The 19756-nt window shown below is 48.3% G+C and overlaps 1 protein-coding gene across 12 annotated transcripts in view; it reads left to right on the forward strand.

Annotated features, from left to right (window-relative positions):
* Positions 1 to 19756, forward strand: part of LOC136107712 (serine protease inhibitor Kazal-type 5-like) — a 119498-nt gene that overhangs the window by 68290 nt on the left and 31452 nt on the right. For 2 of the 12 annotated variants that reach the window (XM_071814673.1, XM_071814672.1), the window contains exon 1: positions 9756 to 9867. The exons of 9 other annotated variants lie outside the window; for them this stretch is intronic. The gene's annotated coding sequence lies outside the window, so the exon portion shown is untranslated. Of the gene's footprint in view, positions 1 to 368; positions 429 to 9755; positions 9868 to 19756 lie in introns of those variants that run through there. One more of the 12 variants, XM_071814674.1, reaches the window with a different exon arrangement.

Raw genomic sequence — 19756 nt, forward strand, 5'->3', positions numbered from 1 at the left:
GCTCCCTGATTGCAGGCAGGCAGCCGAAATGAGCTCATTGGGGCGGACGCTGCTCCCTTCCCCTCTCCCTGCCTGCAGTTTGGAGTAAACCCTGTGGATTTCCTACATTTACACCGCCAATGGTGCATTGCGGAGAGTGGATCAGTCCCTTGGGTATTAGAAGGATTAATTAATGTTTCTAAAGCACTTTGATATCTCAGCCATAAATCACTGGAGAAGTGCAAAGCAAATTATTACTAATGGGGGCTTATGATTCAAAGACAGATTTTTAATTAGCTGAACAGGAAAAAGTCAATGCCAACAGCAATTCAAGGAGCTGTTTGTGAGACGGAAATCTCAGCTCCATCGGCAGCTGCTCCACTGTCCAAGGGAGACCCCAGTCTGAATGCAGCTCTGGAGGATGCTTTCCCCTGCCAGACACATTCCTGGTGAGTCTGGGCTTCCCTCTGCTCTCCCTGGGGTGACCTGCAGTAAAAGGCCTGCTCTTAATAGCATCTGTTATGTTATTCACTGGGAGAGTAAAGCTGGTTTTGGGTATGACCCTCTTAGAACCTATGAATCACTGACTGGGTGCTTGGTGGACTTCTGTGGACAAGCAACAGTCCTGTAGTGTCTGGGATGAAGATTCATGTGGTGGTATCACCCTCCAAGGAGCAAGAGAGGGAGGTACGTTCATTTTTTACGGCTGAAAAAGGTTAATCTCAGTCCAACACTGTTCCCTGTTGCTCCTCCAACACGTCTGCCATGTTTGCAGTGTGATTAAAGCCAATAGGTGTCAATAGGTGCTTTGGTCTCGCTTCCCAAAGCTGGGAGAGGACTTAGCAAGGGCGTTTATGGTTATATGTGAGGACAACCGAGGAGAAGATTTTCCTCCTCAATCTGTAACACATGTAAATAGAGCAGTGTTGAAAAGAGTTTCTCTGATTAGCCTTGTTTGGGATGTGCCTACTCCTGGTAAAACACATTTGCACATTTTTCAGTTTAGAGATCTTTGCTGTAGCCAGGAAATGTGATAGTTTTGATTGTCCAGAAACAGAAACATCTTTCCTCAGATTCCTTAGAAACATCCAGGCACATTTCCAAACCTGAGTTTGATGGGTAAATCCTCAGTGTTTACGAGAGCTGCTCTGCAGATGGGAGCTGTGTTGGCTCCTGGGACATTTCAAGCGTGTGTAACGCGATAGTTTTCTCCTTTCCTTCCTCCGCAAGTCAGAGGCATCAAAGCAGAGACAGGCTGCTGACCTGCCCCTGCCTCCTGGACACTTCTCTCCCCATCCTCTTCTTGCTTAGACCCCTGATAGATTGCATGAGCTTGATTTCATGTTTATAACCCCTCCCAGAGCTGTAGGAGATTAAGTACTTTACTACTGAAGCAGGTTGAAGAAACTCCAGATTAGGCAGTACAATGGAGCGAACTTAATCATTCCACAATGAATTGAGCCAAACCAACTGATTCAAGGGCACTTGCCTCTGCCAAAAGAAGGATCCAACAGAGGCTGCGAACGCTGCTGCAGCTGAACAGCAGTCACACTGGGTTTTTAGTGCAGTTTCTCCATTAGCAATTGTCCTTCCTTTCCTAGCGCCTCTACCGGCATCTGCGTTTATCCCAAAACCATGGGATTTCAGGGCTCCTGTCTCCTGATCGACTTCTATTGTATATCCTTCAGGAAAATCAAGCAGAAATTCTTGGGGCTTATTTGACTGTGGAGGAATGAAAAAGAGCTGTGAACTGCTATTATGCTGGATGTTCCTGGTAGAAGGAGATGTCTTCGGCAGTGTGGGCTTTCTCAGGATGTGTCACCTTGTCAGAGCAGCGTGTTCCTCCAAACACATCAGCTGGAGGAGTAGAGAAAAATGAGTCAGGCGGCTCTGCCAGCCGTGCTGTGTGACTTGCCGAGCACAGCACCCATCACGGAGAAATGGGGAAGACACGCACGCCCCGAAGCAGGTGCTGGCGTGGGATGGCTTTCCCTTGGTTGCTTTATTGGGTGATGGCCACCACACACGGTGCAGGACAGAACGCCTCTGCAATTGCTGATTGTGTCTTCTCCTGGCTCCAGAAGGCACTCGGAGGTGAAATCGGTGCCATGCAAAGAAAGGGCAGTTGGGTAAGGAGGCAAGTTGAACCGGCATGTCTGCTTGTAGGTGGGTCAGCAGGAAGAGGTGGTTCTCCTTCCGCAGGATGAATGTCTGCATCATCTTTCCACCAAATCTGAGTGCTTTCAAGCTACATTTTTTTAACAGTAAAGTTTTGCAAAGGGATAAAAAAATCACATTGCAAAGGAACAAAAAATTTGAGAACCTACCTACATCCCCGCAATGGCCCATCCACAGCAGGCTGGAGGAGCACTTGTTGTACCAGGGCTGGAATTTGCTTTTAGTGAATAATTTATTTATAGAGAACAGCTACCAGTTCCCCGGGGAAATTGCAACAGAGTCACCAGCAACAGCATTCAAAGGTCACAAACCAGACCCAGGTGATTGTGGATCACAGCTTAGGAGCCACAAATGATCCTTAAGCCTCTTCCAAATAATGACAGTTACCAACAGGCTCGTTTGGGTGGTTCGCATTTTCCAGCCTTCTTCTGAACCTGAGAGAGAAAACAGGCTAAAGGAGCAAAGCTCCTCTTGGAGTCCCAGTGCCTGGGAACTGTGGTGATACCAGGGAGATGTTGGGACACTTGGCACAAGCTCATGCTTGCTGGGGGTGCTGGGGCTGTGTGGGAGCTCCTCTGCTGGGGAGGACAGGTGAGGGGTGACCCCTTGGCCCATCCCAGCAGTGTCCCAAGCCCTGCCACCCAAAAGTGGCTGTGCAGCCAAGACCACAGCTCTGTGCTGGTGGCATCTCTGAGCCCCAGTCCCTTGGTGGAGGTTGTGGGGACCTTCCTTGGGATACATGAAGGGAAGGCACCTTTTGGGGACCTGCGAGAGGATTCTCAGTGCTCAGGATGGTCAACAAGGCAGGTGGGGGTTTGCTACTGCCCTGTAGATGGGTGGTATGAGTGGAGGTCAGAGAAAGGCAAGAGGGAAGCCCAGGGGTGTCACAAAAGACAGTTCTCAAGATGCTCAAAGCTCTCTGACGTCCGAAGAGCTGCTTGTGTTGGATTTAAAGGCTAAAAATCCCTAAAGTTCTGTTACCGGCTGGGTTTGGCAGGACTGGAGCTTGTACATGTACCCAGGACCTTGCCTATGGTCCTTGGATCCTCCACCTTGGATACCAAGATGGGTTTGAGAGCAGCTGGTGCAGACAGTGCAGGAGAGCAAGCCCCACGCAGCAGTGCGCCCGTGGAGGGCAGGAGACCTGTGTGCATGCAGGAGCCCACGAGGAGACCCGAAAGTCGCCGGGAGGAAGGGGAATGGCGCAGCTGGGTCCATTCAGGCACGGGAGACAGACCAAGCCATTTTGCATCAGCAAGGTGAGAGCTAGCTGGTGTGCAGTGATCAGCTGCTCTTGTATCCAGGGGATACTGCTCAAACACTGATTTTTTCCTGCAGAAAAAACAAAAAAACAACACACACAAAACCCACAAAAAAAACAAAAAAAGCCCACAACACAAGAACCCAAACCAAAGCAAAAAGCCAAAACCCCCCCATAATTTGGTCTACAGTGATTTTTGTCTTGGATTCTTTCCCATTAATGCTGAGAAAGCTATTTTGTTGATCTGGGTATGTGGAAGGTATTGAACACTCTGACAGTTTAGGAAAAAGGATCCTGTGAGTAGCTGCTGTGAAAATATCACTTATTTTCTCTAGCTGTAGGAGACTCTTTGGAGCCCAGGACTGTATATCAATTTGTTTTCTCTTCTGTCCTGGAAATGTTTCCTCTGGGGCCTCTGTTTTTTTGGGAGGGGACTGAACGTAGGTACAGGAGAAAATTAGCAAATGGGCATTTCTACTTTTAGTAAAGCTTCTGTTTATCATCCTTCAGCAAGGGCAGCATGTCCATTACAGCGAGCTTTGGAAATCTGCAGGCATCAGCAACTTCGCCTGAGGATGGGTATTGCTGACAGCAGTGTCTGAAGACAAAGACATCACATAAATCACGGCTTGTTGGGTTATCCAGAAGTGACCACGCCTGGATGCCAATCAAATGCTTCCTGAGGAGGCTGAACGTGCTGGGGATAGGCAACAGGCTCACAAGGATTACTGGTTGGAATTGGATGGGGCGCGACTGCCCAGCTCCCTGGTGTGGCAGCAAGTTCTCAGCCCAGCTCCTGGCCCATTTGCCTTTGCTGTCCCACCACTGCAGTGACAAAAGACCCCACGGACTCAGTCCATGGAAACCTTCCCTTCATCTGTTATGGTTTACTGGGTGATAGCACGTGGCTGGTGGGAATACCTCTGGGCTGTGGTCGGCTCTGGTCACAGTGGTGTCCCTGGGGCTCTGTCCCTTGCCGATGAGACCGTCCACCCAGGAGCGTTCCTGGGTCAGGGACAGTGCAGGGGGTGCTGCCTTCTGGCAAAACTTTCTCCCTGATCGCTTGTTCCCTTCTCCTCGGCTCCCGTGCGGGATCTCCATGGGATGTGGAGGCAGCGGGAGCACGTGGGGTTGGTCGCCCAGGAGCTGAAACACGAAGCTCTGCTCTTCTTGATTTCCCTGGCATCATTGGAGAAAAAACATCATTTCCCCCACTCTTACAGAAAATGCCGAAAGCAAAGAATTCCTTAATAAAATTGCTTATTTATTAAATCCTATTTGCCTCCCGCCTCCACATCTGACTGACCCTGCAGCTGCTAGAGAGATCCAGAGCAGAGTGATTAAACTCTGTGGCCGGTAATTGGGCAAACACGGTTTTCAATCTCCTCCAGCAAGGCACTCCCCTTTCTCTGAGCTAGAAGCAGCACACCCTGCCCGCTCCCTCTTTCACACAGCCAGACAGGATGGGAAGCATACGGTATGTATCTTCCTTTGAGGGTCACAGACTCCTGAAGGATGATCTGGTCTAATCTGACCTTCTGCATAGCTCAGGACAGCTTTGTCCCTGCTCCCGAAGACTGCCTGTCCCCTCTGTGGTCCTTAAGTAACCCCATTTTCCCGAGACCAGGAGTTTTGTTTTCAGTGGAGGTCTGAAATGCGGGATATTTTCACATTTTTGTCAAAGATTTTTGTCAAGTTTTTATAATGTTGCCTATCGCTTTGTATGCCAGTCGATAAACAAACAAAACGCAAATTACTTTCATCACAACCCCAGAAATATTTGGCGTTTTTAGCTACTCCTGTGAGTTCCTTTGGCAGTGCTGATGGCTGTTGATACGTGGCTTGCTCCCTGGCCCAGGACTCAGAAAAAACCCTATTCTACTCCTGATTTCAATGAAGTGTGTGGCTAGAGGAGGCTGAAATTCATTGGTCCATCACACTATACCATTTTGGACAATTAGAGGAGACGAGACTTTTCCAGCAGAGAGCTCTCAGTCTGCTTAGCTGCATGGGAAAAGCTGGCTATAGAAAGATGTGGAAAGGAAGGGAAAAGTAATACCAACTACAAAATAAAGGCTTTCATTTCTCACAACATTTCTTCCTCCCATTAGCTATGGAGAGATTTTAAAATGAGAAGTGCACTTTTTCAGAGGCTGATAGAAATGAGATCTTGGGAGGAAAAAGAAAACAATAGTGGACACAGGCTAGAGCCGGTGTTGCTGTTTCTGTTGCCGGACTCTGATCCTGAACATACTAAAAAGGGGAGAGAAAAGGTCAGCAGAGTTTGGACACACTGAGCCTGTTTCCAGAGAAGGCTTTTCCTCAAAGCCACGCTGCCACAAGGTGCCATGAGCCCCATGTTAGTTCAGAAGTTCAAATTTATAAATGAACTTTATTCTTGGTGAGTTCTTACCCTGCCAGCATTTACTTCTGGTTGGTTTAGCCATAATCAATACGCGCTTATCGTTGTGTTAATCATTTGTATCTGCTTTCCGGTGTGGAATACAATACTTCCTGAGTAAAATCTCCCCAAAGCTGATAGGTCATGGTTAAACACTGCTGATAAACTTTAGCTGACTACTATTGACCCTTGGGTTGGGCTGAGATTAGATAAGGCCTAATTAACTCTTTTTTCCTAATGACTGCTCAAGCTCCAAGTCAGAGAGCAAAAGTTTAAGGCAGCTGAAATAGGGACACTGTGATGCTTTGGGCCATAGCTGATGGCTGATGCTTATTGTCCCTCCAAAAACGTGCTTTGTTTTGAGTGCTGGGACCTGCTCCTGGGACACCCATGAGGTATTGGAGGAAAGATGCTGGGGTATAAGAGCTTTGGGGCTGGCAGCCCTGCCAGGAAAGGTGATGCTGTGGGCATTGTTGGCGGCAATGTGCTTTCAGCTTTGGTCAATGGTCTTGATTAAAGAAGGATTTTGTCTTTGATTTAGGGAGCCTTTGAACATAGTGGATAAACATTTCCTTTCAATCAAGCGTTTCCCTTTGATTTCTGCATGTAGTCAGCTCCCTATGTCCCTTGGTGAGCTTCGCACTTGAATCGCTTTCCTAATAAATGTGACATTATTTTTGATGTCTTGTACGTTCTCAGCCTGGTTGTGAAAGCAAGGTGCTCCGCTGTGAAAACGCTGCCTCCGATGCCCATCGGGGATATGAGGAGCGGCCCTTTTGCTCTGGTAGCGGAGATGAAACAATTCACTGCTGAACCTCCTTTCCCCAAGCAGCTTTTAACTTCTTTATTTTTTTCTTCTACACAACGAAGCGCCTGCCAAAGCCTGCAGTATGCTTTGCCTTCTTATCCTTATTCATCCCTGCCAAGATCCTCTTTCCTTCATTCCTTCAAGTTTTTGAGCTTCTGGAAGCCCCTGGCTCTTGTAACAGTTTCAAGTTGCACTTAGCAAGAAACTTGGTTCTCCTGTTAAAAACCAGCTGAGTTTCCCATGTTATGCAGCTGTTTCTATAGGAAATACTCAGAGATGTTACATCTCCATCGGGGTGCAGACATGGATCAGGCACAGATGCAGCTGCCACAAGTCCCTTTTACTCCGGGAACTACAGTTTCACTGGCTGGGACTGTCACCTGTTGGCTCATTTTGACATTTTATGCCCTGCTGACACTCATGTCCTTTCACTGGATCTGGCATTGCCTTTCCCACTGGATCCGGGCTTTGCAATTTCCAGGATCCTATAAATTCAGCTTTCAGCCATACAGAGCCCTGGGATTTTTATGGATGTGGAACAAAGATACATAAATGATAATTAAAGCCTCCATAGAAACACTCAGTGCTGGTCAGAAGTGTAAGTCATAAATAATTATCATGATGTCCAGCTTTGCATTTATGATGCTGTATTATTATAAACTAGAGCTAGTATTATGAGACTTAGACAGTCAACAGTGGACTGGAGAGGTAAAAAACTTGGAGGAGGTCTCTGGGTCCCTTGTGAGGACAGGGTGCTGGACTAGCCGACCCGGTGCTTTCAGGGATACTGCTTTTATGCTCTCCCATTACATTAATATTTAAATCAAGGATTAAAACATTGATGACACCTAAGAGCTTTACTGTCTGTACTTCATTGGCATGTAGGTCTTGCTCTGACTGAAGCCTCAGGACCTCCCATGCCCTTGGTCCCAAGGAGCACTCAGTGTTTTACCGTGTTAGTGCACTTAACATCACCTATGTCTGTTGCTGAAAAGCAAGGGAAACATTTTCAAACAAAATTGTTCTGACATCGCTCAGACTTCCAGCCACAAGTGTGGGGTTGGCCTCATGGGCAAGGAGGCCCTGGAGGGAGCTGGGGACCGGGTTGGAGATCCCCTGCTCCCCTTCACAGCCAGCAATGACACCTCCCAGAGCTCTGCAGGGTGGTCACGAGCCTGTCCGGGCTCAGCATACCAAGGGGTCACCACTTGCCCACTCTTCCCAGCACCAGGGGCTCCCACACAGCCCTTCCCGCAGCCCCAGCACCACCACCAAGTGTGAGCTTGAGCCAAATGTCGCAATATCTGCCTGTTATCGCCCCAGTTCCCGGGTGTCGGGACTATAAGAGAAGTTCTGCTTTTACTTTAGCCCATTCTCTCTCTTGGGTTCGGAAGAAGGCTGGAAAATGTGAACCACCCCAAACAAGCCTGTTGGTAAATGACTTTATTTTGAAAAGGCTTAAGAACCATTTGTGGTTTCTAAGCTGTGATTCATGATCATCTGGGCCTAGTTTGTGATGTTTGAATGCTTTTGACTGGTGACTGTTGCAATTTCCCTGGGGCACTGGTGGAGCATGCTGCTTCTTGCCTCTCTCCGGACTTCGAAACTTTCAAGTCCTTGACAAAAGTAAATCCTATCCCTCTTCTGAGGACCGAGGCAGCTTTTTACTGTGCAGATCCCACCCTGGCTGGAGAGGAATTGCGGGCACCAATCTCAGTGTGTCCCCCTGGCTACCTTCCCATCCCATTATCCATTTTGCTGCACACAACATGCTTCTCTTGGTGCAAAGCAGTGAGACCCACCAAGGTGAGACCCTGCAGCTCCCAGCTGCTGCTGCTGCTCTGCTTGTTGTCCAGAGATATAATCTGCCTCTCCATGGACAGGAGCCCCTGGCAAACCCATCCAATTTTTGTCCACTATTTCACCCACAGATGGCCCAGCACTTGACCTGGGAGCCTCTGACTCCCACCAAACCATGTGGAGCCCTTGGCCTGACTCTGGAGGAGTCAGCTGGAGATCCCTGGTTCCTGCTTGAGGATGATGTATGGACCGGTGAATTCAACAGTTCATGGGACTGGTGGCTAAAAGGAGCCCCAGGCAGAGCAGGGAAGGCTTGTCATTTGAGGGACATCTGCTTGTGTGTGGGTCATGTTCCCACTCTTTACAGAAGAAGTTTAAATAAAAGATTTGGTGCCTCCTCCTCGTTCCCCTGCCGGAAGAAGAACAGCTGCTAAACGCTGTTAAAGTTAAAAGCCCTCAATTAGGAAGAACACTAACGGACAACACAGGAAGCCAGAAAGATGCTCTGTAGCTAAAATAACTACTGTGAGGTGCTGTGATAACAGAGTGAGACTGGAGGACAAATTGCCGGAGTGACACCCTGTTCCTGTTTGCAAGGATGGGGTGGGAAGGATTTGCAAGGATTGTGGTGTGAAGGGTCAGGCAGGGGAGTGGGGACATCCCAGAGCACCAGTAGCTGGGACCAGTTCCCTTTGCAGAGCCCCGTGCACACTGGGGTCAGGCTGTCATGAGAAAATCCCACAGATAAGGCAAACTAAAGGGATCTTCAGCTTCACATCCAAGTGCTCTGCTTTTTCCCACACGTGCTATGAGACATGTTTAATCTAATTTTATTTTTTTTTTTTTAATGCAGGCACAGAAAAAGAAAGTTGCTTTGAGATGGTTTGTTCAGACTGGTGTTCAAAGGAAGATGAGCTTTCCTGTGTGCAAAGAGCGGGGCTGAAGCAGGAGTTGGCTGAAAGGGAATTGGCTCCATCTGGGCCAAATTCTGATCAGAGAGGGGGAGGAGGCTTGCAGAAAGACAACCAATTTTTCTCCTTGGAAATAAAAAGCTTCTGGCATCACCTGCTGCTTCTGTTGCTGCAGTGCCAGCTAGTTTCTTTCCAGGCCTAAAGACCACAACCCTGACTCCAATAGGGGCTTAATTGCTATTAATCCTGTTAATTGAATTTGGTTCTCCTGTGCCACTTAACAATCTGACTGAAGGATGGAAATAGAAAAAGACAACGACTGGGGAAACAAGCTCAGCTGACCCAAGGCATGTGACGAGTCCTGATGTTATAAATATGTGTCCTCCCTGCATCTGGGGGTCTGCTCTGGAGGGAAGATGGTTGGTCTCAGCAAGTGGTGGTGAGATTGTGTTGGAACATGCTGTGGATGCTGCACTGGGAAGAAGTGGATCCTGCTGGAATTGGGATTTGAGGGATCTGTGGACTGAATGTGAGATCTTAAATTAGGTTGAATTCCATGTAATTATGAGACTTGGGGAAGCAGGGTGACAAACTATACCCTCAAGGATGGCCCTGGTTTTGTAGGGCTTTATTTGAAAGTGTGATCTATGATAGTATTTTTCATTTCAAAACCATGTGTTTGGGGTATGCGTGCAGCAAAGGAGGTTTTTGGAAGGGTGGTTCCTCTCCAGGATGGACCTCTCTCAGGTGGCTCAGAGGAACTGATTTTCCCAGCAGAGATGTGTCTGCATCTGCCTTTGCTCATGGGCAGGCAGACTTTTCATGTGTGCCAGGTTTATGAGGAGCCCTGCAATGCTGGTACCTGCACTGGTTTCTGTGCTCACCAGTAACAAGTTGCAGCAAGAGAGCTGGAGCAGGCTCTTTAGAAACTGGTCACTTTATTCATTTCTATATTGACAATATTCCTGTTGAAAAAGGATTTTGAGAAGTGGCTTTGCAGGCAGTGGGCTCTGTTCTCTCTTTGCAAACTATGTGAAATCTCTATAGTGCTTGGAGGTTTTGTTCCTTCTTGGGCACAATCCAGAGCCTGGCTGCAGTCTCTGGTTGAACATGGTTGGGTAACAGTAGAAATGTCTGGATGCTGTCTTTCTGATTTCTGGAGTGAGATCTGCATGTTAATTAAATTCTTGGGCATTCATTCCATGGAGTCAGGGCACTGCAATGCTGCTGTGCTAGGTGCAAACTGACCATAGATGTATAAATTGGTGGTTGAGGTTTTTTGAGAGAGTTCCTTGGTTTTTAGCTCTTGTCCTGTGTGTGTTACCATGAGCTGATGATCATCGCCAGCCTGTGGAATAGGCAGAGTCGGGTATGTTTGGGAAAGTGGTGCCAAATAACAGCACAGAAAGGTCTTTTAGCAAAGATCATGTAAGCCTAAATCAGAGATCTGAGTCACAGGTGTAATTTAATTAGTTCTAAAATTAGTGCAGAAGGATGAGGGAAGATTTGGGGGTATGCTTTATAATGCTTTATAAATGAGAATAGAGTAGCACAGGCTGATGCTGTTTATACAGACTGATAGCAGTGTCCTGTGGCCTTTAATGTAACTAATAAGCATGTTTTGTGCACAAATTAGTATGCACAGTTCAGTATTGCCACTTATTGTATAACTTAGGATAGTCAATTAATTTCTGGTTTTGCTTCCATGTAAGAATGATGCTCTCTTGTCTTTTGTCTTTTCACAGTTTCTACAGCAAAGAATTTTGCCTTTTAACATGTGCATATTATCTGGGACAATGGCACTGCAACTTGTAGTGACTGCTGCAGGGTAAATAATCAGTAATAATGGTAGTTCGCGCATAAAAAATGTGCCGTTGCTCTTATTTCTGGAGATCTTCCCTTCAACTTGAACTTTGCTTTGTAAGCTGGTTTAAACATCTGTCCTAGTGAATCCTTTGGCTTCTCTTTCACTTCTTAAGACAAAGGCTAATGAGCTGTTGGTCAAGGAGTGAAGTAAGATATGAACTAAGGATTTTGGTGACCACCTAATGGAAAAGCAAATTTGGGCTTGAAAATATCTTAGGAAGTAGATTTCTTGGGGAGAGGGATTCCATCTTTGAACCACTTTTAACTAAGAGCAAGTTCAAGACTTGTTTGGGAACGTGATAAGGAATCCACCCATTCATTAAGGAACTTCTTGTAGTGAATGTCAAGGTCCTTCTCAGTCCCTGAGGGCCCCAGGGTCCTGCTGAACTTGGTGGCTTTGCACTGTGCTTTGATTCTGGTTTGGGCCATGCTGTGAATGCTGCCTGGAGTAGTTCACAGGAGTGCTGTGAGGATGTTGCATCGTTATGGGATCAAGCTAAACCCCACAACTGTTGTCTAAGGCATTTTGGATTTGTGGGCGTGCAGCGCGTTTGCAGCATACAAATGATTGCACATCTAATCATGGTGTATGAGTAGGGTAGGTGGTCTCCCTGCTAATTCTGAAGGTGTTTCTAAGCAGCTTGAGCTCTCAATGCTCAAAAAAGTGGCGGAAGTTTCAGGAGGGGAATAGATGATGGCGATACTCAAGAAAGATATCCAAGAAAAAGGTTTTCAGTTGCAGAGGAAAGTACACCCATAAACTGTTCCTTGCTATATCCCAGTTCAGGTACCTGTCTTTTTCTCCTTACCTCGCAAAACAGTCTTGGCATGTGGTGCCACATCCCATGCTACACTGATGGTTGAAGCCAGGCAGTGGGTCATCCAGCACATGGAAAGGGGGAATGGCACAACGAACAGCCAAGAATATTATACAGAATTACTGCTGCTTTTGGGGGCTGACTAGCATGTGAGACATAATCTGTGAGCTGGGAGGGTGCATGTCAGGCCCCAGCAGGAGGGCTGGGACGGGGAGTGGGTATCAGCAGGTGGCACTGTCTGCTGCGAGCTGGCCCGGCACTCACCCTGCACCTTGGGGTGCTCCTGCGGGAGCTGGGGCTCTGCCTCCCCTCCCCGGGGCCTGCGTGTGACCATGGTGCAGCTGTGACGCCCCTGCGTAGGTGGGAAAATCTGTCTAAGGTGCTACTGTGACTTGAGGTCTGTGCTTAGCAATAAATTTAAGGCACATTACACATGCTATTTTAAACAGGTATTCAGAGCGATTCTTGATGCTAAGAAAAACCTTCCCTTGGAATGGTATTGTACCTGCAATAGAAGTAAGGCTTTTACCCCCGCTGTCTCTAATAACTGCAGTTAGAGAATTGCATTTCATCTGCCTGAAATTCTCCTGCCACTTCAGCGAGGCGCTGGACTGATTTCAGCTCTTTCCAGTATTGATCTGACATCGCAGAGTGTTGTTTGAAGGCTACCCCTCTCCATCCAAAAGGCTTTGGGATGCCTACATCTTCACAGGGCTTAGTGGGCAATTTGGGACCTGAGGATGAATGGTAATGAGTAACTGTCAGTAGTCAGCGCTGAGCCACAGCCAGTGGAAATGATGATAAAAATGAACCAACACTTCCTTGTAAAGCCTGCAATTGTGGGTTTTCCCGCTCAGGGTCAGTGGTGTTGTAAAAGCAGAAAGAATTTTACTTGTGTGCTCTGAGGAGCCCTGGGGACAGAATTTGATGTTGAAGTGAAAGGGAGCTGGGAGCAACCTCCCAGCCCTGCCTGCTCTGTCCCAGGGCATCCCTTCACCTGAGCAAGCAGTTTCATCCATGATATGGTTGTAATAAGTGCAGCCGTCGCTGTTGGTGGGGTCTGGTGTTCAGCCCCTCCTTGTGCACCTTCTGTCCCTCTCCACAGCCCCCTGTCTCTTGGGGCTCTTAGGGACCAGGGTGTTCCCTTCCCTCCTGAGCGCAGCTGGATGCCCTTGCATGGCAGCTCTGCCCACTTGCCTGTTGGGTGGAGTAAGAGTGCAGCCCACGTCTTCAACAAAGAAGTAGCAATTTCTGGTGGCAAAATATTTTTTGGCTGATTACACCGTGGAGGTACATGGTGGTCCTGCTGAACGTGAGTGCTATGCTGCTTGCTGGCGGTGTTTGAGTGAGTCCTCAATGATGTAAAGGGGAGCATCATTTCTGGTGACATGTCCCACCCTGAGCGAGCTGCCACCATGCTGGTGTGACACGTGCTGCCTTCCTGCAGTGTCCCAGATGAATGCCAGCTCCCTCTGCAGCTCCCTGCCCTTACTAATGCCCCAGAAGGTTATGGGGTTCCCTAAACCAAGCTCTGCCTGAGCTGCAGGATATAAGTGAAATTTCAAGTGCAGAATGAGCTGCAATATTGCTCCACTGTTCTTAGCAAAAGCTAAGCACTGCTAGAAGCTCATGTCATGTTTCAGCTGTCTGTGTAGCTTCAGTCATGTCAAAATTTGTCACCATACTCTGGTACCATCCCCACTGGCCTCTTTTTTTTTTTTTTTTTATTCCCAAGATGCGGGATTTTTTTAAATGGGCCTGTTAAAAACACTTATTGTGTGTGAGTGCCCCTAGTTCTCTGGCTGGTCCTTGTTGCTGTGTGATGGTGGCCTGCTCTGTCTCGCTTGTCTCAGATTGTTTTCCTTCCAGGTCATTGACTGATGATGAACAGAAAGTGCTGAAGAAGCCAAGTCATATGGGACACAGAGAAAAACAAAGGTGCTTGGTCACAGCTCTGCTAAGTTGCCTGTGACTGTTTCAGTGACATTTCTGCTGTCCAAGGTGTCCTGCGTTCCTCTGATGGGCCCAGCCTGGGGCTGGGAGTCAAGTGCAGTCAGCTGGGAGTCAGCTAGGGATGGCCTTGGGAGAGGCACTTAACTCTCTCCTTCTCATTGATGGGGAAATGGATAAAAATAAAGATGTTCACCTCCCTCTAAGGGTGGTGAGAGGATTAATTGGTTAATGTTTGTGAAGTGCTTTGAAGTTGAAATAGGGCAGATGAGTGCTAACCGGATTGCAAAAGCTGTGTGTGTCATGTGGAGGTAAAGGCTGTGATGAGGAGGCATTGAGAGCCTTAAAGCCTCTGTCCTTCCAACATTGGATGCCTCACAGCTTGACCTGTGCTCAGAGACAGTCAAACATGGGGATTAGAGAGAATGGCAATTGCTACACCAAGACCTTTCCTTCCTCACGAAGTCTGGGGCCAACCTGCCCCCGCTGCTTGCAGGGACCGGCTGTCACGGTGCTGGGCAGCTCTCGCTATGCTGGTGGCAGCATCACATCTTCTCTGTCCCTGGGACAGAGCTGCGTGGGCAGGGAGGGCTGGCACGTTTTGTGATGAGTGAAATCTGGTTCCGGGTTCAGCATAGGGGAAATCGGCGCTAGAGTGGGGTTGAGCAACATGCGCTCCCTCCCGGGGAGGAGCATGAGAACTAGTGCACCCAAAGCAAGAATGTGTTTGGTGACCTGCGTATAAGCCACGGTGGGTGGGGGTGATGGCACTGGAGCTGTGTTTAGCCTGGGTGTGTGTCCACCCACTGGTGGTTGCTCAACAGGCTGAAGAAGGAGGAGGCAATGTTTGCTTGGTTGCTCATGGTGCTGGGTGTCTGATGGGTAGCGAGCCTGGTGGGGAGCCCTGGGCACAAAGGAATGTCCTGTCCCGGGGAAAGGGGAGCTGTTTGGGGCAGAGTGTTCCTGGGGTCCATATACTGGCTATCAGGACAAGCCCTCTGCATGCTGTGCATTGTGCTGCGTTGTCCATGTACTGCAAGGCATCCACAATGCGAGGGGGGTCAAAAAAACCCACAAAATGCAAAAAACATTTTTTGTCTTCCTGAAGTAGTGGACAGGGCAAGATTTCGTCCTGCAGAATGAGCAGCAGTGACAGAAGCCAGCAGCAGAGCTGGCTGTCTCACCCAGTGCTGACCTGAATGAGACCAGGCTGGATCTATCCTTCCAGAAGGAAAGTTTAATGTGGAGGTGGGTCAGCATATTTCTGCTGCCTCTTGTGGGCCTTGTTGTCTACCTCCCATGGCACAAATTTGCTGGGGAACTGTTGGATGTAGGACTGTTCAAATCTGGCCTCTGTCATCCCATTCCTCCACTGTGTGTCGTCCCTAACAAGCAGCCCACCTCCACAGTTCCTTCTGGATTTGTCCCTCTCATCATAGAGGGAGACCTGGAGATGGCCAGGGAAGGCTGGGGCAGTAAATGTGGACCTGAGACAGTGAGCTGTGTGAGCCTGGCTTAAAACCAGCAGCATGAGCTGCTCCCCGCTGTGCTTGGCTGCTGGATGGGTTGGTCACTTGTGTGCATCCCTGCTAGTTCCAGCAACAGCAGAAGTGTTTGTCTTGGACTCTCTTGGTCTTAGTACATGGGACCTCCCTTCTGTGTAACTCATGGAATTTGCTTACCAAGGTCTGGGGCCAGCATGTGGTATTGGAATGGGTAAAGTTGTAGACTTCAATGGGCATTTGGGACAAAGCAAGGGAAGACCAGATCTGGAGCCTCCTGGCCCTGTGGTAGCCCAGAGCTGAGCTGCAGCCAGAGTCTCCTGGAGCCGGCTGGGCTTTGGCAAGCAGATCAAGGGATCTGAGTGGGAGAAGATAAGTAGCCTCCCAGGGAGGAGCAGCCTGTTGGGGAGGGCTGGGGTGGAGCCTGAAGGAGGGTGCAGGTGTCTTTCACTTTCATTGACTTCTCCTGCAAATGTGGGACTGTGAGCCAAGAGGCTGCACAGCAGACAGCACCCTGGTCCTTGCAGGGAGCCTGCCATGGTGCTGCTCCTGCCCTGCAAAGCAGGTGGGACCTCTCTGCCTGCACCCGCTCCTCAGCACAGGCTGTGTGTGCTGCTTGGTGGTTACCCACAGCTGCTCTGCACCACTCCTGTCCCCTGGGAAGGATCAAACTGCTGCTGCAGCCTGTCATCCAAATGCCTCCAAGTGGAGAAGAGCCTGGGGACCTGTTTTACGAGGGTCAAACAGATGTAAATAGCTTTTCTACAAAGATTTCTGCTCCACTTCCCCCATCCCAAATGCTCTAGCAGCCCCGAGGATGTTTCTTTTTGCTTTGGTTACTGTACCCTGCGGAGGACTCAGCCCACACAGCCAGTTTTGGGCTCTCCAAGGTTTCTTTAAGAAAGCAGCCAAATGTTTGTTTTCTGGACACCCTCAAAATGCATATGGGTTTTCCAAAGAACAGCTGAAGACGGGGAGGGTGGGGGAACTAGGAGGAACTCTTCATCTGGGTTAACTCATGCTTGTTGCTTCAGATGGGTTTATTATTCATCATGTACCCATTACTGCCTGGGGCCTGCTTAGCTCTGTGCTCAAGAAAGTTGTGTGTTTATATTTTTTTTTTCTTAAACCACATCACTGCGGGGCTGCTGAGCAGTTGTTTGCTGTTGCTGTAAGTGCTTTCACTCCAAAGCTTTGGGACTGGGCAGGAGATAACTAACTCTTTCTCCTTTTCTGTATAAAAGAGCTATGTTCCTGGACAGCCCTACCCCATCCAGGAGGAGGAACCTTCCCTCCCGGCAGGAAAAGTGTAGCGCCAAGTTAAATTACATGCAAATGTGATGGTCTCATTTCTGGGTCTTTGTAACTACTGCTGTAAGCAGAGGGTAAGAGAAGGAGTTTAAAGTTTTGCCTGCGAGTCCTCTTATCCTCAGCACCGGTTGCATTGGAGGATGGCTAAAAGAGCAAAACCAGTCTTGTTTGAAATGGGAGATTTCCCATGGAATGACAGCTCTGCTTTCTGGTGCTGTTGTCTTGTGTGAATAAGTGAGCTCACCTGGATGGGCACTGCGTGTTCCCTCTAACTGAGAGAGCTGTGTTCTCTGGAGCTCTGTGGTGACAATGACAGTGATGCTGTCCAAGGATGTGCTGCTCTGAAACTGACAGTGCCATTAGGGCAGTCCCACTGTGCCTCTGTAGAGAAAATCACCAGAACCGCTTTATTTTTGATGTCAGCAAAATCCTGTGGCCATGTGCTAGGTGGGGGAGAGATGGATCTGCAGAGATGATGCTCTTAGGGAGGTGGGTGGGTAGAGAAAAGAGTTAAGGCCTCCTGGGAAGCAGTGACATCTGATCTGCTGTTTGGCACCTGAAATATTAAAATTGTACTTTTTTTGGGCTGATTATTTCTATCACTGAAAGCTTCTTGTTACAGAAATCATGTCCAGTGAAGAGGGATGAGACTGTCTCTGCAGCAGGATGGAATAGCTGTGCAATGTAAGCTCTCCCTGACCTGCAAACCTCAGTGCTGTTATCGTGGGCCTCAGCAGATGAGCGTGGGAGATGATGTGGGACAATGGACCACAGGCTCATCTCCAGAGAAGGTGAACTGTATCTTGGCCAAACCACTGACTGCTTTGATGGCCAGTGGCAGATCTTTCCTTTCTCCATAGCCCAGCTGATGAACAATAGACAGTATTCCCAGTTCAGCCTCTTGAGGCTACTGGAAAAACAATTCAGTTGATATAAAGCCCCCTAGGAGCCGGTGGCCATGCCCTGATGGAAGGGCAGCACCTGGGGCTCTGGGTGAAATTAGGTGGAAAGCTGTTAGGGAGGAGCAGCTTAATTCCAAAGTTAAACCCTAGAACATAGGGGAGTAAGGCAGTGGAAAAAATGTGTTGGGAGGGTGTGAGATTCTGGGCTAGGACAGAGCAGTCTGCTGATAAGACAGGTTGCTTATTTTCCTGCCGCTAAAATCCTTATCCTTTCCTCGCTGAGTGTGCCCTGTTGTCTGCAACACAAATGACCCAGTTTGAATGGACTAGTTAAATCTTTGAGCTATGCTGATGAAACAGAACGTAAAAAAGTCAGACTGTGCAAAGCGTCTTTTTCACTCAGATTCACTTAATTTGTGAAGTGCTGAAAGTAGAAATGAGAAATGAAACTCATGATAGAGAAGTCAAGTTCAAGGATGTCCTGAAGTTATTCAAGTATCTTGAGAGAGATTCTTTATTCATGGCAAGGGCATGGACTTTCCCACATCTCTTTGATTTCCTCTTTGTTTTTTGGTGCTTTTGAGAGCTGTCTTTAGTCTTGCTTATTAATCCTGTTTGCTGCAGTGGTGCCACAGGGAGCCACTGCCGCTGGCGTGATGAGCTTTCAGTCTAATTTGAAACAAGATGTAACAAGGGAACACAACCCAGAGTGGGAGGCAGAGGGTGTAATGAGATTCCAGGTTTGATAGCCTGCGTGTTGCACAACACGGCGTGCTTGAGCGCCTTGTTTGCAAACCCCAGGTCCCTTTTGGTAAGTTTTGGGGAACAGTATTGACCTGAAAGTCAAGATCAATATGTGAAGAATAACAATATTGGTTCCAGCTGGCCCTGAACTATTAGTTCTCCTGTACTTTTGGAGATGTAGAAGCTCAGTAGAGGTGACTTTTCAGACCTGGGGCACAAAGGGTTCAGCGGTGACACCTGTGTGAGAAGTGACCGAAAGGAACTTCAAAGATTGCGTTATAGTTTCAACAGTACTAGCAATATGATGCAAAACTGAATAAAATGGCCGAAGCAGGCGGTTGTAGCTCTGGGGAAATTTAAAGGTGAGGAGGGCAATGCACTGTTTTTAACGAGAACATGGGGAGTTATTAAAGGAAGGACGAAGGATCAGCAAGGATGGAGCTCATCGGCTGCCTTTAAAATGTAGGATGTGGGAAAACTGGGGGAAATGTGTTGGCGTGCATCCCAGGCTGCACTGATTTATTTTTAAATGAGGAATCTATCATTATAAGATGTAAAGACTTAGAGCAGCTGTTCTGTGTGCAGGGATGTGAAAGTCCTTGGGCATCCTGGGAGCCAAGTGAAAGTGGATCTTCCCTCTCTCACTCCTCCTTGTTCCTCCACAGTAAAAGCTGATCAGCCCCTCCCTGCCAGAAGTCATGTGCGAAATATTTCCTCTGGATTTATTCTTCTTGTGATTAGGTTCCCTCTGCCCTTTGCAGCTTGCTCTGGTTCAAACTGTCTGCACTTACCCTGGCACTGGGGATACTTGGCTATGGTGTTGTGCCTCATGAAGTTTGACTTCACCAGTTCAAGGCAGCCAGCCAGCCCAAAAGGTCTGCTAGCTTGGCCCGTGTTGATCAGGAAGCATGGGTGGCTTTGGGAACTGTGTTGCCCTTTTATTCAGGTTTCTTTGTGCTCCAATTCATAAAGCTACTGAAAGTAAAAGTGAAATTGCAGGAGGAGGAAAAGTAAAAGATCCCTTGCAGGGATGGAAGTGCCCAAATCTCCCTGCACAGACCTGGCATGGGGAGATTTGATGGGCTTGGGGTCAGATCTATGTATCTTGTGCAAGACTGTGGTTGGAGGTCAGATGAAAGCAAAGCATGCGGTTGTTGGTTGGCTGCAGAGAGCAGATGCTCTGTGCGGAGAACAGGCCCTGGTGCTGGCTCTGCTCTGGCGCCCGAGCCAGTCCCAGCAGTGGCTCATGTGGATGTCAGGGTTCAGCTCTCCCAGGCACCAGGCAAAGGGATTATTTCTACCACACATAAAAAGATTGCAGGATT

The sequence above is a fragment of the Patagioenas fasciata genome, chromosome 14, assembly GCF_037038585.1.
Source record: "Patagioenas fasciata isolate bPatFas1 chromosome 14, bPatFas1.hap1, whole genome shotgun sequence".
Classification (NCBI taxonomy): Eukaryota; Metazoa; Chordata; class Aves; order Columbiformes; family Columbidae; genus Patagioenas; species Patagioenas fasciata.